Raw genomic sequence first — 9844 nt, 5'->3', positions numbered from 1 at the left:
TTGCAGAGCAGGAGAACAGGATTCATTCCATGGGTGCAAAGCATTTCTTCATCCCAAGGCAAACAAATGCTTCACACCACTGTCTCTTATCTCCTTTCTGTGGTCAGCTAGCTTATCTTCTGAATTATGTACCATATATTTCAGGGGCAGGAAGGGAGAGAGACTGCAATGGCCAAGCCAGAGGCTCTAAAGCCTGATCCTTTGGGAGAGGAAATTCCTATACTTCCTCCCCTCTCCTTCTTCTCCCCTCCCCTCTTCTCCTTCCCATCCTTCTTCTCTCCATCCTTTCTTTCCTTCCTTCCTTCCTCCCCCCCCCCCCGTCTTTTCCCTTCAATTTAACTTATTAATCAGAGAGATGGGAGGGGGGGTAAGGAAGGACCAGTGGATCACTCTGGCACTGCCAGAGATTGAACTGGGGAGCACACACTTGGGAGTCCAGTGCTTTATTCATTTCCCTGATTGCCACTACACTACTTACCTTCTGCTTTCTCTCTTTTTATTTTTTAAAAGACGTATCTTTCATTAGAGAGAGAGAGAGAGAGAGAGAGCAAGTGTACCCCTTGGTGGGACTCCATAGTGATAGGGACAGAAGCTGGGGTCTCAGGCATGTCAGCCCTGTGCACCCCCCCCCCCCCCAGCCATCCCCAGGCTGCTCCTGTGCCGCTTGTGTCAGTTGTACTCCGCTTCTTCTTTTCTGATGTTTTGTTTTCAAAAGTTCACCGTCCAGCACCTGTAGTGGTTAGAAGACTGCCCACCTTGGAGCAGTGTGAAGCAGAAGTAAGTAAGTTGTATATACCAGGAAATCAGGGGCAGGGTGGTGATGCATCTGGTCAAGTGCACACTGATTACAATGCACAAGGACCCAGGTTCAAGCCCCTGGTCCCCACTTGCAGGGAGAAAGCTTCACAAGCGGTAAAGCAGGGCTGCAGGTATCTCTCTTCCTCTCTGTCCTCCACTCCCCCCTTCCCTCTTGCTTTCTTTGTCTGTAGCCAATTAATTAAAACTAAAAAATGTCACCAAGAAATCAGAAACATTGCTTCAGTCTTTTTCCTTCTTCTTCTTCTTTTTACTTGATAGGACAGAAAGAAATTAAGTGGGAAAGAGGACAGAGGGAGAGAGACACCTGCAATACTGCTTTACCCCTTCAGCCATTCAGTTCTGTTTCACTCCTGCAGTACTGCTTTTTCCTGCAGGAAGGCACTGGAGGCTTGATACTGAGTCCTTGCACATGATAATGTGTTCATTTAACCAGCTGTGCCTCCACCCAAGCCCCTAAGTTGCTTCAACCCTAAATGAGTCTGCTTGCTATGAGAATAACTATAAACACAGGACAAAAAGTGAATAGATATTTCAGCATGTGAAATCTAGTCACTTAAGGACTGGGGCAAAAATAATGCAGCTACTTGAAACAAATTCTTTCTTAGATATTCTGATTTCATCTCCCTTTAAAATATATATACAGTTCCAAGTGGATCAAGGACTTGGATGTTAGACCAGAAACTATCAGATACTTAGAGGAAAATATTGGAAGAACTTTTTTCCGCATAAATTTTAAAGACATTTTCAATGAAACGAATCCAATTACAAGGAAGACTAAGGCAAGTATAAACCTATGGGACTACATCAAATTAAAAAGCTTCTTCACAGCAAAAGAAACCACTACCCAAATCAAGAGACCCCTCACAGAATGGGAGAAGATCTTTACATGCCATACATCAGATAAGAGTTTAATAACCAACATATATAAAGAGCTTGCCAGACTCAACAACAAGACAACAAATAACCCCATCCAAAAATGGGGGGAGGACTTGGACAGAATATTCACCACAGAAGAGATCCAAAAGGCCAAGATACACATGAAAAAATGCTCCAAGTCTCTGATTGTCAGAGAAATGCAAATCAAGACAACAATGAGATATCACTTCACTCCTGTGAGAATGTCACACATCAGAAAAGGTAACAGCAGCAAATGCTGGAAAGGGTGTGGGGTCAAAGGAACCCTCCTGCACTGCTGGTGGGAATGTCAATTGGTCCAACCTCTGTGGAGAACAGTTTGGAGAACTCTCAGAAGGCTAGAAATGGACCTACCCTATGACCCTGCAATTCCTCTCCTGGGGATATATCCTAAGGAACCCAAAACAGCCATCCAAAAAGATCTGTGTACACATATGTTCTTGGCAGCACAATTTGTAATAGCCAAAACCTGGAAGCAACCCAGGTGTCCAACAACAGATGAGTGGCTGAGCAAGTTGTGGTATATATACACAATGGAATACTACTCAGCTGTAAAAAATGGTGACTTCACCGTTTTCAGCTGATCTTGGATGGACCTTGAAAAAATCATGTTGAGTGAAATAAGTCAGAAACAGAAGGATGAATACGGGATGATCTCACTCTCAGGCCGAAGTTGAAAAACAAGATTAGAAAAGAAAACACAAGTCGAACCTGAAATGGAATTGGAGTATTACACCAAAGTAAAAGACTCTGGGGTGGGTGGGTGGGTGGGGAGAATACAGGTCCATGAAAAATGATGAATGAAATAGTGGGGGTTGTATTGTTAAATGTTAATCTGGGGAATGTTATAAAAAAAAAAATATATATATATATATTCATACATATATATAACTTTTTGTTGTCTTTATTTATAAGATAGAGATAGCCAGAAATTGAGAGGGAAGGGGAAAATAGAGGAGGGAAAGAGAGACACCTGCAGCACTGCTTCACCACTTGCAAAGCTCTCCCTCTGCAGGTGGGGGCCAAGGGCTTGCGTATTGTCACATGTGTGCTCAACCAGGTGGCCACCAACCAGCCCCCCAAATACATATTTGTTATTTTAATGAGATTCAGAGAGTGCAAGAGAGACCAGAACACCACTAAGCTCTGGCTTCTGGTGGTGCTGGGGATTGAGCTTGAGACCTTGGAACCTCAGGCATGAGTCTTTCAGAATCATGCTGTCTCCCCAGCCTCTGATTTCATCTCTCTCCTGTTTTTTTTTCTCCCCACAGTTATTCTAACCCACAACCTCAACACCTTCTTGTATCCCCCCATTTTTAGACATAGACCCAGAAACAGAGGCAGAGAAAGAGAGAGAGATAGAGAGATCACTGCATCAAAGCTTCCTTTAGTGTGGTCGGTGCTGGGCTCACACCAGGATCACACACATGGCAAAGCAGCGCACTGTCCAAGTGAGCTATTTGACCAGTCCCCTCCTTCATAATTTGTAAATGATCAAAATATTTGAGAAATTGGAAGTTTCTTAAAAGGAAACTATGAATCAAAATGCTTTTCTGAATAAATTCCTTTTTCAATGCTACATTTTAGTTCTACTTGTATTTTTTTAAAGGTTTCCCTGACGTTTTTCTCCATCTACATATTTGCTCTCATCTCTGCATCTTTATTCATTCAACACCTCACAAGTATTTACTAAATGCTCAGTATTTATAAGTTACATGCCACGGGTCATGTGTATTTAAAATAACATATGTGGGAGTCGGGCTGTAGCGCAGCAGGTTAAGCGCAGGTGGCGCAAAGCACAAGGACCGGCATAAGGATCCCGGTTCGAACCCCGGCTCCCCACCTGCAGGGGAGTCGCTTCACAGGCGGTGAAGCAGGTCTGCAGGTGTCTATCTTTCTCTCCCCCTCTCTGTCTTCCCCTCCTGTCTCCATTTCTCTCTGTCCTATCCAACAACGACAACAACAATAATAACTACAACAATAAAACAACAAGGACAACAAAAGGGAATAAATAAATAAATAAATAATAATAAATAAGTAAAATAATAATATAATAAAATAACATATGTTTATTGATTGATTTTTAAAGCTATTTTATTTACTTATTTTGCTTAAGAGAGAAGGGGGAGGTAAGAGAGGAAGAGAGAGGGAGAGAGCGAGAGAGACACCTGCAGCCCTGCTTCACTGCTTGTGAAGCTTTCCCCCTGCAGGTGGGGACCAGGGGCTTGAACCCAGGTCCTTGTGCGTCGTCATGTGTGCACTCAACTAAATGTGCTACCACCCGTCCCCTGTTCATTTATTGATCTTTGAGAAAAGGAGAGAACTAAAAGACTGCCCCAGTATGTGCAGTATGAGGAATCAAATTCAGCACCTCAGGAAATCTTATTAAGTCCTGAGTTCTGATCTTAAGTCACCTCCTTGGGTTGCTATGTGGAGTGTTTCATATGTTTATAAGGAAGAATGAAATAAACACAATGACACAAAGGAGTAGTTAACATAAGAGTGATTAGAGTGGGGAGTCCAGCGATAGTGCAGCAGGTTAAGCACATATGGTGCAAAGCACAAAGACCTGTGTATGGATCTCGGTTCGAGCCCCCAGCCCTTCATCTGCAGGGGGGGTCGCTTCACAAGCGGTGAAGCAGGTCTGCAGGTGTCTATCTTTCTCTCCCCCTCTCTGTCTTCCCCTCCTTTCTCCATTTCTCTCTGTCCTATCCAACAACAACAATAACAGTAATAACAACAAGGGCAACAAAAATAGGGAAAAAATGGCCTCCAGGAGCAGTGGATTTGCAGTGTTGGCACTGAGCTCCAGAAATAACCCTGGAGGCAAAAAATAAAATAAAATAAAAAAAGAATGGTAGATGGGAGGGATGAGGTGGGGTGGGAACCTGTTTTGATTAGAGGAATCCTGACAAGCCTTATGGATGAAGTGGCTTAAGAACTTGCCCTTTGATGGGTTGGATTTCAGCAGAGGGAGATCTGTCAGAGGAAATGCAGGAACCATGGCATCTCTAAGGGACAATTCATGCGGCATGTCTAGTGATACTGCAGCAGCTAAAGTTGATGAGTAAATTGGCACCTGATTTAAGACATGCTGAGGTTGAGACAATAGTTAAAACCCTTAAACTTTATTCCAAAGGCATTAGCAATCTTGAGTTTTTCATGCAAGATTATATGCTCTTGTATAAATACCATCAAAGTGGAATTTAGAACAACAGTCAAGGAGGTGACTCATTGTTAAGAGGGCAGCACTTGTATGCGTGAGACTCCAAGTTCAACCCCTGGCATCATATAAGTTGGGACAGAGCTGTGGTTTCAGTCTCTCCTGAAACAAATAAAGAAATACAGGTTAAAAAAAAAAAGTTTGAACAAGTTCAGGAAGGGTGAAGATGGGGAATTTACTATAGGCTGAAAGAACTTCTAGAAGAGAACATTTTAGTGATCTAAGCAGGAAGTTGTGACCCAAATGAGGGTGAAAAAGTTAGAAGGATCTTCTTCCACCATTAGACCCAGGGTCGCAACCCCCCAACCCCCTCTCCTCTGCACCCTCCCCACTCTCCTTCCCCAGAGTCTTTTGCAATACACCAAATCCAGTTCAAATGGCACAACGTTGGGTGTGAGAGTGTTTTGTAGACGTCTATCATGAGAAGATGAGAGATTGTAACCATGTGTCAACAACTGTAACCCATTAACCCTACAATAAAATGACTAAAGGAAAGTGATGGTGGAGGGTGGGGGGGAGGGGGGTGGGGAGAGAAAGAAAAAAACAATGAGAAGGGAGCCTGAATGGTTACTCACACATTGCCAAGGAAGGAAGAAGTAGTTTCTGTTTCTTCTCACTAGACTGCTGGTTTTTTGAGAGCAAGACTTGTGCCTGCTCTTGTCTCCCCAGTGCTTGGTCTGTCATTTGGAGTCTTGTAGGAGGAATAAATACCTTCCTTTACTATCCTCTCTATCTACTGTTATATTGCCTGGTTTTGTGTAATTATATTTTGCACAACTATTAATTAATTTTACTGGCAGATAGGTAGATAGACCAGTTAGATAAAAATATGCTTTCTAAATTTTATGTGACTTGAATCAGTGAACTGGTTCATAAATGTGTTTTATGTCAGTGTTCTATATTTAAGTTTTTCATCCTAAGCTAATGAAATAGGTGAAAGGAAAGATGATTTCAAAATGTGTGGTTTTTTTTTTTTAAATCCATCACAGCTAGTTTTTTTTTTTTTTTTTTTGCTAAATGTCAATCATAATAATAATAAAAAGGTCTCAGTAACACAAGAGCAATTTTCCATTCATTGTAAGTCAGTGAGAAAAATAACAATAAAGAGTTGATTCTAGGGAGTTGGGTGGTAGTGCAGTGGGATAAGCGCAAGTGGTGCAAAGAGCAAGGACCGGTGTAAGGATCCTGGTTCGGGCCCCCGGGTCCCTACCTGCAGGGGAGTGGCTTCACAAACGGTGAAGCAGGTCTGCAGGTATCTATCTTTCTCTCCTTTTCTCTGTCTTCCCCTCCTCTCTCCATTTCTCTCTTTTTTCCAACAACAACAACATCAGTAACAACAATGACAATAATAACAGCAACAAGGGCAACAAAAATAGGGAAAAAATGGCCTCCAAGAGCAGTGGATTCAGAGTGCTGGCACCGAGCCCCAGCAATAACCCTGGAGGCAAAATAAATAAATAAAAATAAAATAGCTTTTGAAACTGAACTTAAATGTGCCTGGAGCACATGTGACTTGTTTATTAAGGCATGCTAGCAGGATTATTAGTAATACTTCCACTGCTAATAAATATTATACTACTCACATGCTATTATAAAAAGTTATGATACACACTGACTAACAGAACCATCTAGGAAATTTATCAGGGCTTATATTTCTGTGTGAGCAGAGATTAATACACTTTGAACTATTTCTGATATGAACTCTTTTTAGAGTTTATTTCTTTTGGATAGAGACAGAGAAATTGAGAGAAAGGGGGAGACATAAAGGAAGAAAGAGACACCTGTAGTAATCACTTGAGAAGCTTCCCTCCTATAGGTGGGGACCTGGGGCTTGAACCTGGGTCCTTATACATAGTAACAGATGGCTTTACCAGGTGTGTCACTGCTTGGCCCTCTGATATGAACCACCCCCTCTTTGTTTTTAAACCAGAGCACTGCTTAGCTCTGCTTTATGGTGGTAAGGGGGATAGAACCTAGGATTTTGGAGCCTCAGGCATGTGAATCTCTTCGCATAGCCATTATGCTATCTACTTCTGCCCTGATGTGAACTCTTATGACCAAAAAGTTTGCCTATCTTGTACAACTCATTAGATACATTACATGATGGCCCAGGACAGTACAGGAAAAAGTCTACAAACCGTATGATAATGACTTGAAAACTGTTTTGAATTAAGGACAGTTTACTAGGACTAAGGAGACAGCATGATGGTTCTTCAAGACTTTCATGCCTGAGGCTCTGAGGTTCCAGGTTCAGTCCCCAGCACCACCATAAGCCAGAGCTGAGCAGTGCTCTGGTTCCCCTCTCCCTTTCACTAGAATACATTTTATTTTTAAAATATTTTGTACATGCTAAAAAAAAACCAAAAAACAGTTTACCAAACTTTCTCTTCCAAGTTAGCAAAAGTCACTGCAGTGTGGTAGTGGTACTGTTTTCTTCTTCTTCCTCTTCCTCTTCTTCTTCTTTCTCTTCCTCTCCCCCTTCCTCCTCCTCTTCTTTTTTTGCATGTTGAATTTATAGTTTGCCGCATCAGTTAAAGAAGGAATGCCAACACTCCGCTGCTTAACTGCTTTAGGTAAACTGTTAGAGAGATAAGGGTCATGAGTGGTACTTAGCCCCAGATGGTGAGATTGACCTAGTTTTATGCCTCCAGATAAAACAAGCAGGTTTATCAACTACTTTAAGTATTTGGGAGTGTATGACAAGTAAGTACAACTGATTCTATCCAAAGCCCAGAATAAATATTCCTTTATAAGTTGTGAATACTGAAAGGAGATGGGGGTCTTTTGAAAGTTCTCATTTGAAAAAAGCAGAAGATATTTCTCTTTGAAGAGAAAAATATAGTTTTGTAACATGTCCAAGCTATATGGGCAACAGCACAGTGGTGGAGTATGAAAAATATTTGACATCTCCAACAGTTTAGGTTTGCTCACAGCAGCCTGGGACAAAGGACTGGATGTTCAAGCATGAGGCCCTGAGCTCAGTCTCCAGCATCACTTATATCTGAGGAATGCTCTGGTTTTCTCTCTCCCTATGTCTCTCTGATTAATAAATTAATCATTCAAATAAAATATTTGCAAATAATAGGGCTCAATTTGACCCTGAGGCTTGGAATAAATTATTTTTATTAAAAAGCCCGCTTATTTTTCTTAAACAATGCATATGTATGCATGATTCACATACATGTTCCATATATACTAACTTTTAAATGCAGTATAATAAGAATTCATTTTTTTACCAGCTTACAACTAGGTCTCAGTGCTCGCACCACCCCACATTCCTGGCAACTATTCCACCCCTGCTCATGAGGCTTTCCCCCTATAGATGGGGACCAGGGACTTCAACCTGGGCTGTCTCACATAGTAATGTGTGTGCTCTACAAGGTGAACCATCACTCGACCCTTAGTAACAAATAGCTCATTTATTTATTAATATTTTATTTATGACAGAGACAGAGAGAAATTGAGAAGGAAGTAGGAATAGGGAGAAAGGAAGAGAGACACCTGTAGTTCTGCTTTACCGCTCATGAAGCTTCACCCCTGCAGCTGGGATCCAAGGGACTGAACCAGGTTTCTTACGCATTGTAACATGTGAAGTCTGTCAGATACCTGACCCCCCCGTTTATTACTATTTTTTACTAGAGCACTGCTCAGCTCTGGCTTATGATGGTGTTGAGAACTGAATCTGGGACCTTTGGTGCCTCAGGCGTGAAGATCTTTTTGCATAACCATTATATTGTCTCCCCAGTCCTGGTCAAAAATTAAAAAATAAGGTTCTTATTGCTGAAATCATGACTTACTAGTAGTTTAAGTCATAAAAATTGGAGGTTTTATAAAAGTGTGTATGAAGAATGAAACTTTTTTTTTTTTGCTTCCAGGGCTATCGCTGTGACTCAGTGCTGGCACTCTGAATCCACTGTTCCTGGCGGCCATTTTTCATTTTATTGATACGATAGAGATAAATTGAAAGGGGGGAGATAGAGAGACAGAGAAACACCTGCAGACCTCCTTCACCACTTGTGAGGCGACTCACCCACCTGCAGGTGGGGAGCCAGGGGCTCGAACCAGGATCCTTGTGCAGGTCCCTGTTCTTTGTGCTATGTGGCTTAACTTGTTGTGCTATCACCCCCACCCCAAGAATGAAACTATTTATAGAGAGTAGTTTCAGTGTTAAAATAGTGGCTCTGCTGAGGCTCAGTGCTGGCACTCTGAATCCACAACTCCTGGTGGCCATTCCCCCTCCATTTTTTTTTTAAATTTTTTATTTAAGAAAAGATTAATGAACAAAAACATAAGGTAGGAGGGGTACAACTCCACACAATTCCCACCACCCAATCTCCATAACCCACCCCCTCCCATGATAGCTTTCCCATTCTCTAGCCCTCTGGGAGCATGGACCCAGGGTCCTTGAGGGTTGCAGAAGGTAGAAGGTCTGGCTTCTGTAATTGCTTCCCCGCTGAACATAGGCGTTGACTGATCGGTCCATACTCCCAGTCTGCCTCTCTCTTTCCCTAGTAAGGTGTGTCTCTGGGGAAGCTGAGCTCCAGGACACATTGGTTGGGTCTTCAATCCTGGCCAGCCTCCTGGTGGCATCTGGAACCTGGTGATTGAAAAGAGAGTTAACATATGAAGCCAGACAATTTGTTGAGCAATCATGGATCCCAAGCTTGGAATAGTGGAGAGGAAGTGTTAGGGAGTTACTCACTGCAAACTCTAGTGTACTTCTGCCTTCAGGTATATATTTTGCAGTAGTTTATGGATACGTGTGCACATAAGCTCTCTCTCACAGAAACTGGTGTATATCTAGGTTATGGGACTTTGTTAGAAAGTGAACTACCTGAGATGAAATTAGAGTGTACTATAAAAGGAAAGGTCTCACCCGAGTAGTGA

The 9844-nt window shown here is 42.2% G+C and overlaps 1 long non-coding RNA gene across 1 annotated transcript; it reads right to left on the bottom strand.

The window, feature by feature from the left end:
- Positions 1-4841: 4841 nt before the first annotated feature.
- On the bottom strand, positions 4842-7500 carry LOC132537693 (uncharacterized). The gene is made up of 2 exons (XR_009549157.1): positions 7334-7500; positions 4842-5059 (listed from the first exon to the last, which is right to left on the bottom strand). It is a non-coding gene; the product is annotated as an uncharacterized LOC132537693 (long non-coding RNA).
- Positions 7501-9844: the final 2344 nt, after the last annotated feature.

Source organism: Erinaceus europaeus, chromosome 3 (assembly GCF_950295315.1).
Source record: "Erinaceus europaeus chromosome 3, mEriEur2.1, whole genome shotgun sequence".
Lineage (NCBI taxonomy): Eukaryota > Metazoa > Chordata > Mammalia > Eulipotyphla > Erinaceidae > Erinaceus > Erinaceus europaeus.
This window is presented reverse-complemented; position numbering and strand designations above follow the sequence as displayed.